This window comes from Haliotis asinina, chromosome 5, assembly GCF_037392515.1.
Source record: "Haliotis asinina isolate JCU_RB_2024 chromosome 5, JCU_Hal_asi_v2, whole genome shotgun sequence".
NCBI classification, from domain to species: domain Eukaryota; kingdom Metazoa; phylum Mollusca; class Gastropoda; order Lepetellida; family Haliotidae; genus Haliotis; species Haliotis asinina.
This window is the reverse complement of record NC_090284.1, coordinates 26,143,690-26,160,922: the sequence shown is the minus strand read 5'-3', so window position 1 is coordinate 26,160,922 and position 17,233 is coordinate 26,143,690. Positions and strand designations below refer to the sequence as shown.

The window sequence follows — 17,233 nt, the reverse complement described above, 5'->3', positions numbered from 1 at the left end:
GGACTAGTTTTGACTGTCAAACTTACTTATACTACACCTTGAAACTATTCATTGGCAAACCACAAAGATTTGCACTGTATTGTCAACTGAATGAAGATCTTGTTTAAATATTTCCATACTGACACAAGATATCATGCTAGCTCCTAAAACTGTGCAGATATCACACTGAACCTGATTCATCAAACTCAAACATTCATAACCAAGACAGGGTAGATCACATCAGATCTACAACCATTCCACATTTATTATGTCCAATGAGATCATTCAGGAACAGCTTAGATGTGTATGCCAGTCTAGGCACCGGGTTGTAAGGCATTGATAGTGTCATTTATGAGTCTTCTCTGTAATTCAGACCAAAGCTTTATCAACAGCGCCATCTACTGTGCCGGAAACCCAGACCAGCCCCTAAAGAGACACTTCTCAAGCAAGGGTCATTAAGCCTGTTCTCACCAGCCTTTCAAAACAGACAATGTTTATATTTTTATGGTCACAGACTGTTGAGGAATTTTAGCTCTTTAATCAATACAGATTAGATGTAGTGTTGGCAGCTGCCTCAAAGAATTCTAGCTTCTGGCTGCCAGGCAGCAGGGTGTCAAAGCCCATGGTTATTCTTGTAATCTTTGGTCTCAAACTTGACTAAATTCACTGCCATGCTTCCTGGAACAGGGACCTCTTGCCATTGGCAACTATTTCATCTTTTTACAGATATTTGGGAGTTTCTACCAAAGATTTCTAATCTATGGTTCGTGCTGTAATGTGTCGGGATGGATCAGTTGTAATAATAATGTGTGAACAAACTTCTGGCCTAATGTTCAAATAGTGCTGGGTAGACTTCTAGCACAGATTTTATATCCCACGTGGAACACTAATAACAGAATAATAGCTCTGGCAATGCTTCCTCAAAGTGATCTTTGTACTGAGGCTACTGAAGGTACCATTAGTTAACACTAACTTACGACAGTTGCCGTGTTACAGTTGTCTTGTGCAACTAGACAAACACATTTATTGTGATCCTAGGATACAACAGATCCCTGGGGACTCATGCAAAGGACTACAGTGGAAATTCAAGTCATTGGGATATGTCATATTATCCCATCAGTCTGATGTTTACAACCCATCTTTCAGTCACTGTCATTGGATGAACCACAAAAATCCTAAAGCATCAAAAAGGACCTGTTCATTACTACACTGACCTCTACAGCAAGTTAAGATGAGATATTTTCACTCACCCAAAACTTAAGCTCTGGAAACAGGAAATGAACAGTGAATAAATTGACATGCTGTATGCTATAGTCCCAGCCATTTTTCAGTTCTGGGTTAATAATGAAATGGTCTTGGGTGTCTGAGAAGGAATTGTGAAACTGACACCCTGATCTTGTTTACCGATGCCCAATCTTGTCCTGCATTCAATGGCTAACAGACTTTTTCTAATCTTCAGAAAACGAAACAACAGAAAACATTGGAGGTATTCCATTCTACTGAACTCTGAACTGAAATGTTCTTAGTTATGAGAACAAAATAACTAAGATCATAGGCAATGTGTTGAGAATGGACTTAAGAAATTCATTTGGCTAGGAACAGTTTGAAAATATAGGCTAATATCTAATTCATTATTTAAAAGATATGTTTAAAATTACAAACGCTAAACTTGGCATAAGAGTGGATGGGCTTGGTGTTTGGTTAATTGAAAGCCATCATTTGTAAGCAGCCTGGGTACTGAATATCAGTTCCTGCTTTATCTGGTCCAAATTCAATCATGCAGCTGCCAGATAGCTGGAACATTGCTGCATTTGGTCTTAACCTACACACAGTGGTGATTTTGTGATCACCAACAGCCTGCAGTGATGTTACTACTTAGGCTGGTTAACTACATTCTGATTCACCCTCTATACTTCCAGCAAAAAGCTCTACTAATCCAGCTCTCAGTATTGTTAAACCCATTCATGCCACTCTACAAATGATATCTCTGGTGTTTTGCTAAACCTGGTGTAAGCCCATCATTATAGTATTAGCTGGACCTCCTCCAGGTATCTGCACTAAGATGGCCAAAACATGCTTGGATGTGAAGACCCTCAATTCATTCACTCAGTCCAGACTCTGTTTCCTTCAGCACAAAAATGCATTAATTACAATATACAAGCATCTGAGGATATCTCTACATATAACGGACATACTACAATACATGACTAAGATACTGAAAACACAGGTCTTCAAGTTAATTAATCTGGCTCTCAGCATTAATTAATGTACATTTGTATGTTGTTGTATGGAATGTACACCCATCTGTGTTTTGAGATTATGACCACTCCAGCTTTCTATTTGCATAAACAAAAAGCCCAACTGCAATAATAATTTACTACAATATTGCTATGTAGCAACACCAAAGCCCCCGACAGAATGTTTGGCTTTGGCCAAGTAGTCTAGGTTCTTTTCTGTATTAGTATTCTAAAATAAAATGAACTATTTAATTTTTACTCAACAATAGTGTTGTAATTGTTCTCCATTATTTCAGGTGTGATTCCTTGTAATCTGGCAGCTTCTAGAGCAGCAGAATAATGTGTGTTTGGCATACTAACTGTGTAACATTTCTTTGCCTGAGCTGCAGTGTACATATTTCTAGCTGACTTGTTGTCTGAGCTCCCATCATTCGACATCAACACTACTGAAGAGTGTTACAGTTAGCTTGCAATTATTGTAATACATATTCTGATAGCAGTATATACCTATGATTGAATAATGGAAAGCTCAAATTACATTCACAAAAACTTAATCTCTGCTCACTGAAGATGTTGATTTTCTACGAGTAATCTTCCTTCAACGTTTCTGTATTGATGAGACCTTTCATATCAAGTTGACAAGTGAGAGGGATCAAACAATAATACAATAAAAGTTGATGTTTGTCTTTGCCACAAACAAGCAAAAGATATAGAGGTTGCTGGTTGCAAGCGATTAGTTGGTTGGGGTGAAGGAAACACTTGTATGTGCATGCATTATCAGGTGCAAGTTCTACGCTGGTATTTGTCCCGCATGTGTGGCAGGTTTACAGGTGTTGTACAGGAAGTTAGTGACAGTGGGTGTGAAGAATGCTCTGGGCTCCAGGTCTGACAGGCTGAATGAACAGTGGCCATGTCATGATGACACTTTCATTTATAGACAACCTTTGCTGACAACAGATAAAACACAAGCTGCTACTGATTGTGCATACTGTACACACAGGTATAACAACTGCTTCACACGAGAGAAAGAATTATTTTGAAACATGTAGTTGCAAAAAGCCAAAATGTTGCATAGTTCTGGATTGTTTACATCACTATTAATGGTATAAGAGATTTCTGCAGAATCACCTCAACTCAACTCTCCCACCTCACTCTACAGCAGACTGAAAATGTACTGTTAACTCGCAGTGAGCATCAGACCATACATGCAATCCATCCTTGTTTCTAGGATCTTGTTACTGACAGTCCATGTGAAACCCATCGCAAAGCTACTTACTCATCATGATAGACACGATCAAATCCAATCCATCTGATAACGTTTTCATTTCAACTAACTGCTGCTACACAATACACTTTTTTCATTTCCCTTATTTGATAATCTGAATCTAAATGCATTTTCAATGTAGACATGTAAAGACTTTTAGTTCAGACAGCCATTGAATGTATTGTGATTGTATGCTGTGAACTGATCCATGGATCTCATGTATTAAATCAGTTTGCCCGAGGTTATGTGTGAGTATGTCTTAAGCATCACCTTAACTAGATCTAAGGCACCTCAGTGTAACAGTTACACCAAGTCTGCCTTAGGCAAGGGCAGTGTCTTACTGATGTGGCCCTTGTAACTGTCTGAGAGGTGAAACCTACACACTATTGTTGTTTTCTAATGAACATGTCATGATGTAGTCATTATCTTAGTTTGTTATCTTCCAAAAGGAAAAATCTAAAGCATTAATATATTGTCTTAAACATTACTTAAACAATACAGGATACAGTTAAAACATTAAATTCGACGTCAGTTTAAACCATTCAGTTCATTTCAAAGATCGGCTTAAAACAGATCATTTGGCTATCAATTTAAGTTTTAATTTAAAAACAGAGATGCCAAACCTTATTTAGCCCAAATGGTATTTTGTCCAAAACTTGATGCAATAATTAGTATTTGGAGGCCACAATTAGTACTAGTTTCCAAAGAGTTTTCATAATCAATTAAAAAAAGATAAATTGACAGTCCAAGGACTTGTCATTAACACTGTACCAACATAAATCAGTAGTAAGTACTCCAATATAATTTACATACAGAATAGAATGTGGTTGAAATTTATGTGTATGGTACGCATGCTATCAGAAAATTTAATTTTATGTACTTTTAAAAAAAATCACATATAATAACTGTTATCATAGTCATGTATTTTTGAGTTTTTTTTCACAACAAACATGATAAAACCATACAAGATGGCATCTCTGTAAAAGACTCCTGGATCAAAATCTTTATGTCAGTCTGAGGAACTTTAAAAATCAATTCATTTCATCTCAGGAAATTTCATCCTCATAATTAATATTCTCCAAAGTAGCTATTGGTTAACTCCAACATGTTTAATCATACTGAAATGAAAACTACTGCTGATATCAAATGTGAAAATCCATGTGGGCATTACGACAAAGAGAAACAGCAAACAAATCTATATCATGATACAGGAAGATTGGACATTGAATGCTTACTCAATATATAAAATGGAAATTGAGGATTCCTAGTACTGGAGTGACAGCAGACAGCACTCTCAACTGCAATAACTTGCCATAGTTCAGAATGGATGACCATAGTGCTCTAGAGCAACAGAACAAAAACAATAAACATCCATATGGTTTCAGCTCATCACAACAATCAATACAATCAACAGTTAAATATGGCATCACTCACAACACCTGAAGCAGTATGGTATGTTTATTGTCTAATGCAGCACTCAGCAATATTCATGTTCCATGATAAATAACTGAGTCAGGGCTAGTGGTTGATATCATGACCATTAACCTACACTATTTGGATATGATGACATGTCAACTAAGTCAGCGAGTCTGACCACTCCATCCCATCAGTTGCCTCTTGTAACAAGCATAGTCTGTAGGAGACCAATCCTAACCAGGATATTCACAGATGCTTTATTGATCCACACTGTATTTGTACCTAATCCATGTAGGTCACTGTATCTTAGGATCACTGGATTGTTTGGTCTATACCTGATTATTTAGAGACCTTAAACCTCAAAGTTCTCTCAGTTTTGAACACTGTCACATGATCTTGACTAGATGTATGGGGATCACAAATCCTATGTGATTATATGAACATGCATCAGATCTAATTCAGGTAAATCAAAGATATGATGGTATGTTTTGTATCAGCAAAAGCAAGGAGTACAAATCATATATGTTTGTTATAACTGTCAACAGAATCCACCATAGAATTTCTACAGTCATATCAGTCTCAAACAAATCACACTGCCACAGGAAATAAATGTCATGCCACATTCAGAAAGATGCTCAAATTGCCATGACTTTGACAGATTGTGATGAATCCCACAGGTATCTTCATTGTCATGGCAACGGCTGATGCTGATTCCTGATTGGCTAAAAGTGTATACTGACTGCATGTTTGACTGAAAATAGGGTTGTATGCCATCACTGCTGCCCATCAAGAAACTAAATTGTCAGGGCTATTTGTGGTCATACAGCAATGACTCGTGGTCATCTGCTGTTGTTCTAACACATTGCAGATTGGGAGTAATAGTTCACAAACAAATGAGTGCTCTTGTGAACATCTAAATGTCTGGGGATTCATTCATGTAAGGTCGCACTACAAATTGTGTTTGTATAGTTAATTCAAGTATTACTCTATGGGACATACAAATTAACCTATGGTTATAGTTCAACATAAAACAAACAATACATCTGATAATTACCCATAATATATTTTTTCTTCTTGTCAACTTCAAGAGCTTGAAACATTACCCCACACCAAAATAAAACAAAACATAACAAAAAAACCCACCCCCAAGCCAACCCCCAAAAAGAGAAACGCATCAAAATTGTGTACAAACATTCTACTATTCTAATAACGGTACAATACACGTCTCCAAACACACAAACATGATACATCCATGAAAATATTAACAAGGGAAAACTGTTCTTTTCAGAAACACTCCTAATTAACTTTTTATCTATATTAGAGTTAGAATTCAAAAAAATGAAATTAACCTTTGACAGATTGAATAATATCAAATGATACTAAATCTAGCCCAGTATAACCAAAGCAGCAAAGAGAGAAAAGATATCTATAATTAAAAGACTTCTTTTGCCATAACAGCTGTCAAGGCAACCATCATCTCACAACTTCAAAGGCAAACCAGTTTTGAAGTACAGTCTTCGACCTTGTTGTAAATGAGGTCCTTAGAATCAAAGACAGGCATCCATTTGGATGCACAGGAAGTGACATCAGTTTTTATGAAAACCCATTTTTTGTCATTTCCCCCATAACTGTATGATCATATGGGGTTTCTTGTAATGATGAAGAGATTGTCGGTCTCCTGGCAACATGGCATCATGAACATGTACAGCTGAAAGCAACTGCTAGATACTTCTAGATCATATGGCAGCATTAGGGCACAAAATCACACAGTTTTTCAAAAAGCTCAACAAAAATTACTGCTGACCCATATGTATCAAGCTTTTAGATTTACTCTTTGAAAAGGCGCATGTTTCCAAGCCGTGTTGTGAAAAGTATTTCTTTCCAATAACATATGAGACAGGTTCTTTTCACATAAATGAACATTCTGGCATCATGTGAATCGTTACCTTAAAGTTTGGGCATAAATACTTCTAATGAGGGAAATAAGATGATAAATGAGGGAATCTCAAAATTGCTGAATTTACAGTTCTTTCATGTGAATGGGGGTTAATCATGTCGGTAAAACCAAGTTGGTGTATTGATTGAATGGCCAGCAAATTAAGCTGTCTCTTAAGCTCAGACACAGGGGTTTGTTTACATGTCATTAATGGATGAATGGATCAAGGAAAAATTCTTTTACCTGTTTTCATCATTAATGTAAAAGGTGAATGGACATTATACATTTATGTCAATTTACAAGTGATGATCTCATTACAATGTATTGCCATAAGAAATAATCCTGAAAACATATCTTCAGAAATCCATTTGAGTGAGTGAGTGAGTGAATGAGTGTTCACAATCAGTAAAGAAAGGAAGATTCAGATTCAATGAGGATTCAGATGGCAGTCTTTTAAAGTAGCAGTCACAGCAGACTGAATTTCTAAATTACAGTATCACCTATGAGTGGGTATCAGTCTAGATATGTCCATAGTTTGAGAATTACACGGATTTACAATCATGCCAAGTTGTGGTACTGCCATACTGATGCCTCTACCAGAAGCAACTGTAGCCAGCAGGTCAATGGAACTGATGACCACTAACAAAGGAGGAGGGATTGAGACTGCTGAGGCCTCATCTCTGCAGCTGTCAGTAAATCAACATCAATCAGCTTCATCATGACTATTCCTAGCTACTGACCGCAGGGTCCACCCACATACAAAGAGCCTGAAAAGCCAATCCGTTGTATGTAAGTCTATGTTAAAGGATGAAGCTACATTAGTGATACCAGGATCAGCATCCAGGGGATGATAATTTGTTGTTTGGGGCTATGTTGCAAGTAACAATTACATTAATTGTACTTCTGTTTAAGTGATTCAGTTTTTACTGATTTTACCACATAACACACAGACACAGACACAGACAGACAGAGACAGACACACACACACACAAACAGACAGACAGACAGACAGACAGACAGACAGACAGACAGACAGACAGACACACACACACAGGGGGTCGGTTTAGTTTTACGCTGCACTCAGCAATATTCCAGCTATCTCTAAGAGACAGTCCAGTGATTGACAACATGAGTATCAGTTTACACAATTGGGATACAATGATATGTGTCAACCAAGTCAGACAGCCTGATCACCGGATCCCATTAGGCGCCTGTTATGAAAAGAATGAGTTACTAAAGATCAGTCCAAACCAGGATCTTCACAGTTAACACACACACACAGATACACACCTCACACACAAACACAGACATCACATTTCACACAATGAAACTGACATGAAAGCTATCTCTTCCAAGACACATGAAACTCTCTCTACATTCATGTGAAAAACTTCTCAGCTCCTAATAATGATCCTTGGACTTATGGATAGTTTATGGAAGACAAGCTCCATGAAGAAGATGGATCAAACCCCCATTAAGGACCATCTATTCTTGTCTGGACATAAAACACTTGAGTACAACATCCGAAACCTTCAGCCCTTGACATCCAAGAGCCTCCCAGTCCCACTAACCATCAGGTGATAACCAATTAGAGTAACTGGCTGCAATTAGCCATTAGTAGTACATGGAAGCGAGTGCTGCATCTCTGTGGACATCCAGCCAGGCAACACCTGTCACACCAGCTAGTACACTGGCACCACTTCCAGAGAGTAACTGTACATGCCTGCCAACATCCTTACTTTATCAGAGGCATATAAACATTCAACCATCTGTCAGGGAGGACATATTAGGCACCTGCCATTACCATTACTATCAAGTGTTTTTGTCGCTTCTTGTTTGATATAAAATGGATTGCTGTGTGTTTCAGAGTGATTTGATGAACAATAAAATAACTCAAGACCAAGACGGCAAAATTATCACAGCCATCGAAAAACTGGGGGTCTTCCTTGGCTAATGGGAACTGGATTCTGGACAATTCCCATTGGATCCTTAAACTTTGACAAGAATTTTTCAATGTTGCATGTTAACATGCTTTCAATAATAATTCTGCCAAGACTTCTTGCTCCTTAAAGAGTGAGAAAATATAGTCAGAAGAGAATAAGGAGGGAAACAAAATCAGCCAGCATCATACATTTGATAACAGGCACCACAGAGAACATACTCAGCACAGCATTTGAGTTTGTGTGGTATAGTAATTTTAATCTGTTTTATTATTGAGTTTAAGGGTGGAGTTTTCAGAAAAACATTATGTGCCAATCCCAGGAACACCAGAAATCATACCTAACTTTAGTCCACAATTCAATTTTGTTCTCTCTTTTTTTTCAGTAAAGACTCCATTATGACAGCTTTAAATGAAATACTTCAGGTCACACTCAACAAGATTTTGGAAAAAACATTTCAAGTTTTTCAATGAATACTAAGTGTTTACTCACAATTATATCACCAAACAGAATGTAAAATCTTTTGGAGCATTCTTAATGTGTAGGTGATGACAAGTGCTGTCAAAAATTCAGCAGTGAATTTAGTGCAACAAAAACTGATGCCAATCTAATTAAACTTAAGTGCCACTAACGTGTACTGTGAGGAGTTTGTAACAGATGCACTGTTTGTACAGACAACTATACGAATTACACTAATATTTTCACACCAGACTGATCAATTGCAGAGTGGTTTTCAGACATTTACTGTGAAGGTCAAGGTGAATGTATCTTCCTGGCTGAACCATTACACAGAGTTCCCAGATCATATTGGTTTCAGCATCTGCAGAAGATACTGCAAGAACATCTCCCCAAGTCACGAACCTCTTTCTTAACACGTTTGCAATTAAAATTCATGTATTTACCCTTGAATGTCTGCAGCGTTGTCTTCAATGACCTGGCTGTGTGAAAGGATCTACTGATTACCAGAATGTGATTACATGTGTAGGATGTAGCTGCCATTACCAGAATCAAAGCAGATGCTCCATGGGATGTGCGAGGGCATGCATAATTGATCACACTGTAGCTTTACTCATCATGAAATACACGAACACCCAATGGACAATACAAGCAGTATGGACTGATTGCAGTCAACCAAGTTGTGACAAACTCTGCTGTGTTGGACTTCTTTCAAAGTAAAAGCTTCGTCCTTTGTATCCTTTCATTGTTCACCATCTACAAAAATGTCAAACATCTAATCTTTGGAAATGTTTACTAGGGTCCTTTTGACACAAAAGAATGTGACTCTAATTTATTTCATAACTATTTACCTGTATATTTATTGGCTGGTTGGGTTGTTGTTCACTCTCAGCAATAGAGCAGCGGTCTATGCATTTGGGATACAATGATATGTGTCAACCAAGTCAGCAAGCAGACCACCACATCCCAACAGGTGACTCTCAGTAGTCTTATGACAACCATGGGTTATTGAAGACCATTTCTAACCCAGATCTTCACAGATCGTATATTTATTGATCCATTTGAGCACTTGTCTAAAATCTGTCCATGTACTGATTAAGTCATTCAGTGAGTGAGTGAGTGAGTTTAGTTTTACGTCGCACTCAGCAATATTACAGCTATATGGCGACGGTCTGTAAATAATCGAGTCTGGACCAGACAATCCAGTGATCAACAACATGAGCATCGATCTGCGCAATTGGGAACCGATGACATGTGTCAACCAAGTCAGCGAGCCTGACCACCCGATCCCGTTAGTCGCCTCTTACGACAAGCTGAGTCGCCTTTTATGGCAAGCATGGGTTGCTGAAGGCCTATTCTACCCCGGGACCTTCACGGGTCATTAAGTCATTCAGTTATACATATGTAACATAGTGCAAGAATATGGGAAACATCTTTGGTCATTAAACACTCACTATTGAATTCATTTCTTAAAAGGTTTCTCCAAATCCATTACTGGTTCAAAGAAGGCACAGATCATACCTTTGACTATAAAAAAAAATAAACATATTTGTCAGAAGCATAAGCTATCAAATCAATGCATGTCAAGAACCATATACATACGTTTCCCACTGGTTACACCATTACAAAATGTCATCACCAGGAACTGGGGAAGGATTCCTAGTGATATTTTCCGATCATCATTCTCGTTACTTTTCTGCAAGAAAATCTGTTTTTCTAAAAACTGACAAACAGATTTGACAGTGGCCAGATAACTGATGGATATGTTTTCAATGGAGTGTAAAATTATTTCACAGTTCATTATATAATCTGCACTCCTATAGGTCAGTCTTCACCATGCTGGTCACATTTTCCATGGGGATTGTTTCATTTAGTGGATGTCAATTTAACGCTCTCATGCCTTGTGTAGATTGGCTAGGGACATGAAAGTAGCGGGAGACCTATGCAAGAGGCATTATGTTTATGAGCCAGTCTGATGGACAGGCTATTTTATAGCCTCCACGTAAAATCAATTCCTCCTCCATTCATGCCAAGCAGCATAGAGTTTCAAATCCAGGAAGGCTTGAACAACAAATGTCTTTGTTTTGCAACAGTATTGTATATAATTTGCCTTTAACTTTGACACATCACAAATGCCAGGAGAGTTGAGTTCTATGAAGATTTGGGCAATATTACAACAATATCAAACTGGAATGAGTGAGTTTAGTTTTACATTGCACTTAGCAATAGTCCAGCGAAATGACGGCGGTCTGGAAATAATCGAGTCTGGATCAGACAATCCAGTGATCAACAGCAAGAGCATAGATCTGCGCAACTGGGTGCTGATGACATGTGTCAACCAAGTCAGTGAGCCTTACAACCTGATCCTGTTAGTCACTTCTCATGACAAGCACAATCAACTGTCTTTTATGGCAAGCATAGGTTGCTGAAAGCCTATTCTACCCTGGGCCTTCACAGGTCATCATACTGGAAGGGCACCAGAAACTGTGTTTTACCAACATTGGGAATCCAACTTTAGAGTGATGATGTCATGCTGTGATCATGAGACTATATGTATACAATAATACATATTGTTTTCAGGTAAACATACCAGACATTTACAAAAAAAAAGACAAGTTGTGATAGACTTCGACATAATTCACATAGTCAGTGTGATCAAAGTCAAAAATATACATCTCAGATTTCAAAATGGTGATGGCGTTTTCACAGAAATCTTCAAAATATTTCAATCAAAGCCAATGGTTTCATCAATGATATTGACAATGACATATAACTCAAAACAATTAAAACCAGCTAATTCTTCCATGTTACTTTACTAAATCTGTCATGATACAGCTGTTCAATGGTGTCCTCCCATTAGTCATACACCTCACTAATCAAAAGGATTAAAACAATATCTGCTCAACAATTGTAATGCAAAATATCTGGGTGTTAATGTTATTTGGTGGTGTGCATCAATCCACTGACCGCCAATACAGTGAATCAATACAAAGTTTTACATTGTTGTATATCCCAATATGACACTTCAATTGGTCAACGATACATCCATTTTTATTTTGAATGTTGCCTTATCATGTTGACTGTCAAAAATGACTCACTTTTGTTTGATGATTAAAATATATTCATACTTAATTTGCTTTCATTAGTTTCTCAGAAATTCTTGTGTGAAGAACTGTGTCAAACATTATAAGTGCTCACATTTTATTAACATTCACAAAGTCTGTGTACAAACTTAATTATGTCACTTATGAATAAAAGCTGTAAATTACTTGTAGAGTTTGATGAAATACTTCAAAATGATCTTTTTTGTATGTTAAGGTGTATATAGTTGGTGTTAGAGTCAAAGAGTTTAGTATTGTGACATGTCATATCACCACTCTTATTGCAGGATTTGTGTCATACCATAGCTTCAGTGCACAATACTTTGACAATAAATTGTCATGACTAAAATGTTACAATCATGATGTACTGTATGGCAGTACGCCAATACCACCACTACTGTGAGAGCTGTGTTACAGTGAGAGCAATTCACCAGTGTCATGACAACACTGCTTGTTCTAAAACACAATACATATACACAATAATTTATTAGTCTTTAATTATTCTTACACAAAGCTACGTTTGATGCTGGTGACTGCCACAGAAAAGAAGATACATATTCCTACATATAGAAGGTACTTGTGACAGCGTTACATATAACTTGTTTGATTGCGTGTCATGTTTGTTCATACACAGAAAGGATACATGTTACCCCTTCCAGATGTTGTAAGCCTGAGTTAGGCACCCACTGACAAAAATACATTTCCAGTCACTGTCACACTAAAATGACTTCATTCATACAGTGATCACACCCATACTGCAATCAACATCTCGTTGTACAAAACAAACTCCGGCAAAACGCATGTACGTGTATACAGGCCATGTGTAAGTACGTCTTTAGTTACACGTAATCTGACAGCAACATTTATGAGCATTATGTCGACAGGCTTTTACCTGATGATCTTGTGCACCTAATACCAATACACCTAACACATAAGTAAAGTCCAGGTACACATGCACCTTTATTTAAGAAAGTAAAAAGGAATGCAAGTGAGGAAATCGACACCTTGTTCACAAAAGTACACACCGAAGAAATTCATTTGCCACTGCAAAGGCTTTCACAATCAACAAATGTTTATCTTGTTGCTGAGCAAATGTGAACTGCAGCATGTGACTACAAAATAAAGTACACACAGGAAATTTTAAAGCCAGCAGAAGAAAGATCCTGGGGGTATAGAATGGAAAGGTCTTTTGAATCTTTCAACACTTTATTAGAAAAGATTCTTTTTTTCTTATTTTCATTTTGAAGAAAAGACTGACACAGTGGCAGAGGTTGAGTGCGGCAATGTTTCCTAGGTAGTTCACTTCCTCTAATGTTGTTTGTTCTTATCAAAGTGAAAGTTATGTTGTGTTAGAAGTGAAACAAGAGCTGACATCAAACACTTCCTGGTGTTCTGTGCAGAACACACACAGACAACCTGGCCATGTTTCACCTGGCTCACCTGAACACATACCTGTGTCAGACAGGTAACCGAGTTTGTTACATATAACAGATAGGTGAGCTCATTCAATTGTGTCATTACATAATAACAAGTGCTATGACCCTTGAAAGGGAAAATCATCCATTTCTTTTTCAAACTGACACATCAATATCTTAACTGTGGGTGTGGGAGACGACTTTGAATTTAACTTGTCAAATGATTATAACTCAAAAATGATACATAATTGTCTGCAAAATGGCACAGGCATGAATGAAGATTATAAAGGCAGGATGTAATACAGCATCAAGGCTGACCTACGCTTCCATAGATCCATGTATAGTCAATATTCCCCGGTATTGTCGGCCTTCAAAATGCTTCTTGTACAGTTATTTCCTCAGTCAGATAAGGGAAAAACAACCCAAAAAATCCCAGCACCTTGAGCATGTACTATAGTAACCTAGATATTTGCACTATATAAATATCCAAAACGATAATAAAAATAATAACAATATTCCGCAATGTTTAATGGGTTTTTCAATGCTATTGTCACGGTTTCATGAATCCAGTGAATATGTTCTGTAAGTCCAATCTTAGCTATATTCCAGCCATTTGCCACCAGTATGTCCTCACTGAGGTAGACTTTCTGATCCTCTAATCTGCCTATTATAGACAGTCATGGGAGCAATTCTATTGTAGCAACCTCTGGATTGTCTAAAACATAGCAAAAACATTGCAAAACATAATATTAAAAGAGGTCCCTAAAAATTCTTTGATCCATTTTTCAAACAACAAGCGTAAGTGCCGTGTTCCTGTCCATACCAATCAAAGTGGTATTTCTTCTATTCTGCTCTAGGTGTTCTTTTCCATACATGTACAATCATGGAGGTCAATCAGTAATGTTGATTAATGCATCTGAAAACTCAATAAATTATGTAAAGCACTATTCTCTTCATCTATAAATGCAGGTACCTACAAACATTTCAAAGGTTTGCTTTCTGTATAATCATGTCAGTCAATTACCAATTGACAATCAACCTTCAGTTGCGGTCTTCAGCTTCTCCCTAAAGGTCAGATAGGTTGCAAACCAGATCTACACAATCCCACACTCCACACAACCAAGAGCTGATCAATCCATTACACAATAGCTAATGTCATACACCAACACAGATAAACCCAACCTCAGTTCTCACTACATCATGTGGCATTGTAACACCTTCCTAAAGACATTCTAATCCTTGAAGAAATGTTGACATTTTTGAGTACTGGTCAGTCTACAGTCGGTTGAGAAACTTGACGTCACCATGAGAAAGATGGATCTGCAATGCTCCTGGGATGGCTAACACAAATGCCCCTTCAGTATCCTCGTTACAGTAACACTGGAAGCTACAAGAGCTCACTAACTACCCACTAACTACAACTTCCATCTACATGGAAATCACATGATTATTTGCTTGGTAAAGTACCAGAAATCTAATAAGCGAACATACAAAGAGCTTTTCAGGCAGACCTTTAAACATTATGGAAAGCCAATATATAGACATTCTTTCACACGTTTCCATAACAAAGGATAGCTGAATGTGACATTCTCATTAGGGATCAATCAATCAACCTGAATTGAATAAATCTGGTCATTAAAAGCTAAAATACAAAAGTATATATTCTCATACTCAGTTCAAGATGCAAGCGGACTAACTAGAAACTTGGGGCACAGCAGATGCATGTCCTGTATTCAGAAAATAGATTAATGAAATCATATTTAACACTTAGATAAAAAGAATCAGGAATTAGTGTTTGTCCTCTTGCAGGTTAAAGGTTTTACTGGACAATGGTATTACTTAATTCAGTGCCCATGTTATCCAATCAAGTGAAGATAATTTTTTTATTCTATCCAAGATGTGCATTTGTCTGATGTAAGAAAGCCTTTCTTACCAGAAGCATAACAAATACTCCAAAAACCAATAAGAAATTATTCAGAAGCTTTTTATGCCGTATCTCGTTAACTTACATTAATATCAATAAGCAGCCATATGCATAAAAAAAATATTTAAGTTAGATAATGTTTTAACATTGGGAGAGAAAGTGTTTTGTAGGTACTTTGTGAGGACCAGTTCTATGCTACAGAAGATATATTACGATCACCCCATTGCCACAGAAGATATATTATGATCACCCCATTGCCACAGAAGATATATTATGATCACCACATTGCCACAGAAGATATATTATGATCACCCCATTGCTACAACATTTTCTCAAGTCCAACAACCCATACTTATCTTTTTAGCTTTGAAATACAGAGACTCTTTGTTCTTTTAACAGTTATATACAATTATCATATTTAGTAACAGTATATTCCCAAATTACTTGGGGGACTACATAACTGTAGCTGGCACTGATGACATACCTAGAGTTCTTGCTTCTTGCTTTACTGCCCCTGCAGTGTTTGAATATTTGTTACATGGAAATACTCTAAATTTTCAAGATTTAACTGCAAACATTGACATACATACACTAACATGACTCCCTAAATGAATTCTTGTTAATATCTCACTTATCATCTAATTTTCTGTCCAAAAATCTATACTTGGTTAATCTATCTAAAAAATTAAGACAAGTCCTAATCAAATTCAGTCCACTATGACAGCATATAAAACACTTCACCAAGTAAAAGTGATGCAAAGTGTATTACATTCCACATGATTTTTCAGTATGTGTACAGATCAATATTCAAAACTGGAATGTAAATCTTTAAAAACATGCAGACGTGAAACAGGAATCAAGTTATGCAAACTGACAGTGGAAGGCATTGTCGATGGTAAATTTTGAGGATGGTGATTCTCCTTCCTCCATTAATCTCGGGAGTAGCGTCGGGCTTGTTCATAGCCAGGAATTCGGTATTGATTTGCTTGTTGCATGAAATGGTGGAATTGTGCTGGATAAAAACAGCTGCTTGTTGTCCTAGTTTTGAAATACTAGAAAGAAAATCTTTTTGAAACTGTTATGTACTCCGTCTGTGAAGATGTGGGTTAGAAATGGACTTCAACAAGCCATGCTTATTGTGTAGGACAACAAATGGGCTCGCTGACTTGGGCGACACATGTAATCCTATCTTGATTGCGTTGACTGATACTCATACTGTTGATCACTGGATTGTCTGGTCCAGACTTGATTATTTACCAACAGCTGTTTGAGTCCAATGAATCTAATTTTTTTCAAGCAATGAATACAGTAACACTAAGCAGTATCACTCCTATAGCTTGTACAATGCCTATTGTGGTCTATCATCCATTATACTGTCCACGCTATTCTATGTCAAGATACTCATAAAAATATCAAAACAACTTTATCAACAAGTCATACAAATCTTTGCTTTGTCTTATAGTTAAACATAACTTCTAATAGTCACACAAATAACTGTACAAAAACTAGTGCCGGCTATCAATACAGATCATACAAATTGATAATCAAAAAACATTTATTGACTG

General features: G+C 37.1%; 1 protein-coding gene across 1 annotated transcript in view; it reads right to left on the bottom strand.

The window, feature by feature from the left end:
- LOC137283278 (transmembrane protein 184B-like) overlaps positions 1-17,233 on the bottom strand; it is a 39,461-nt gene that overhangs the window by 9,917 nt on the left and 12,311 nt on the right. The window lies entirely within an intron of this gene.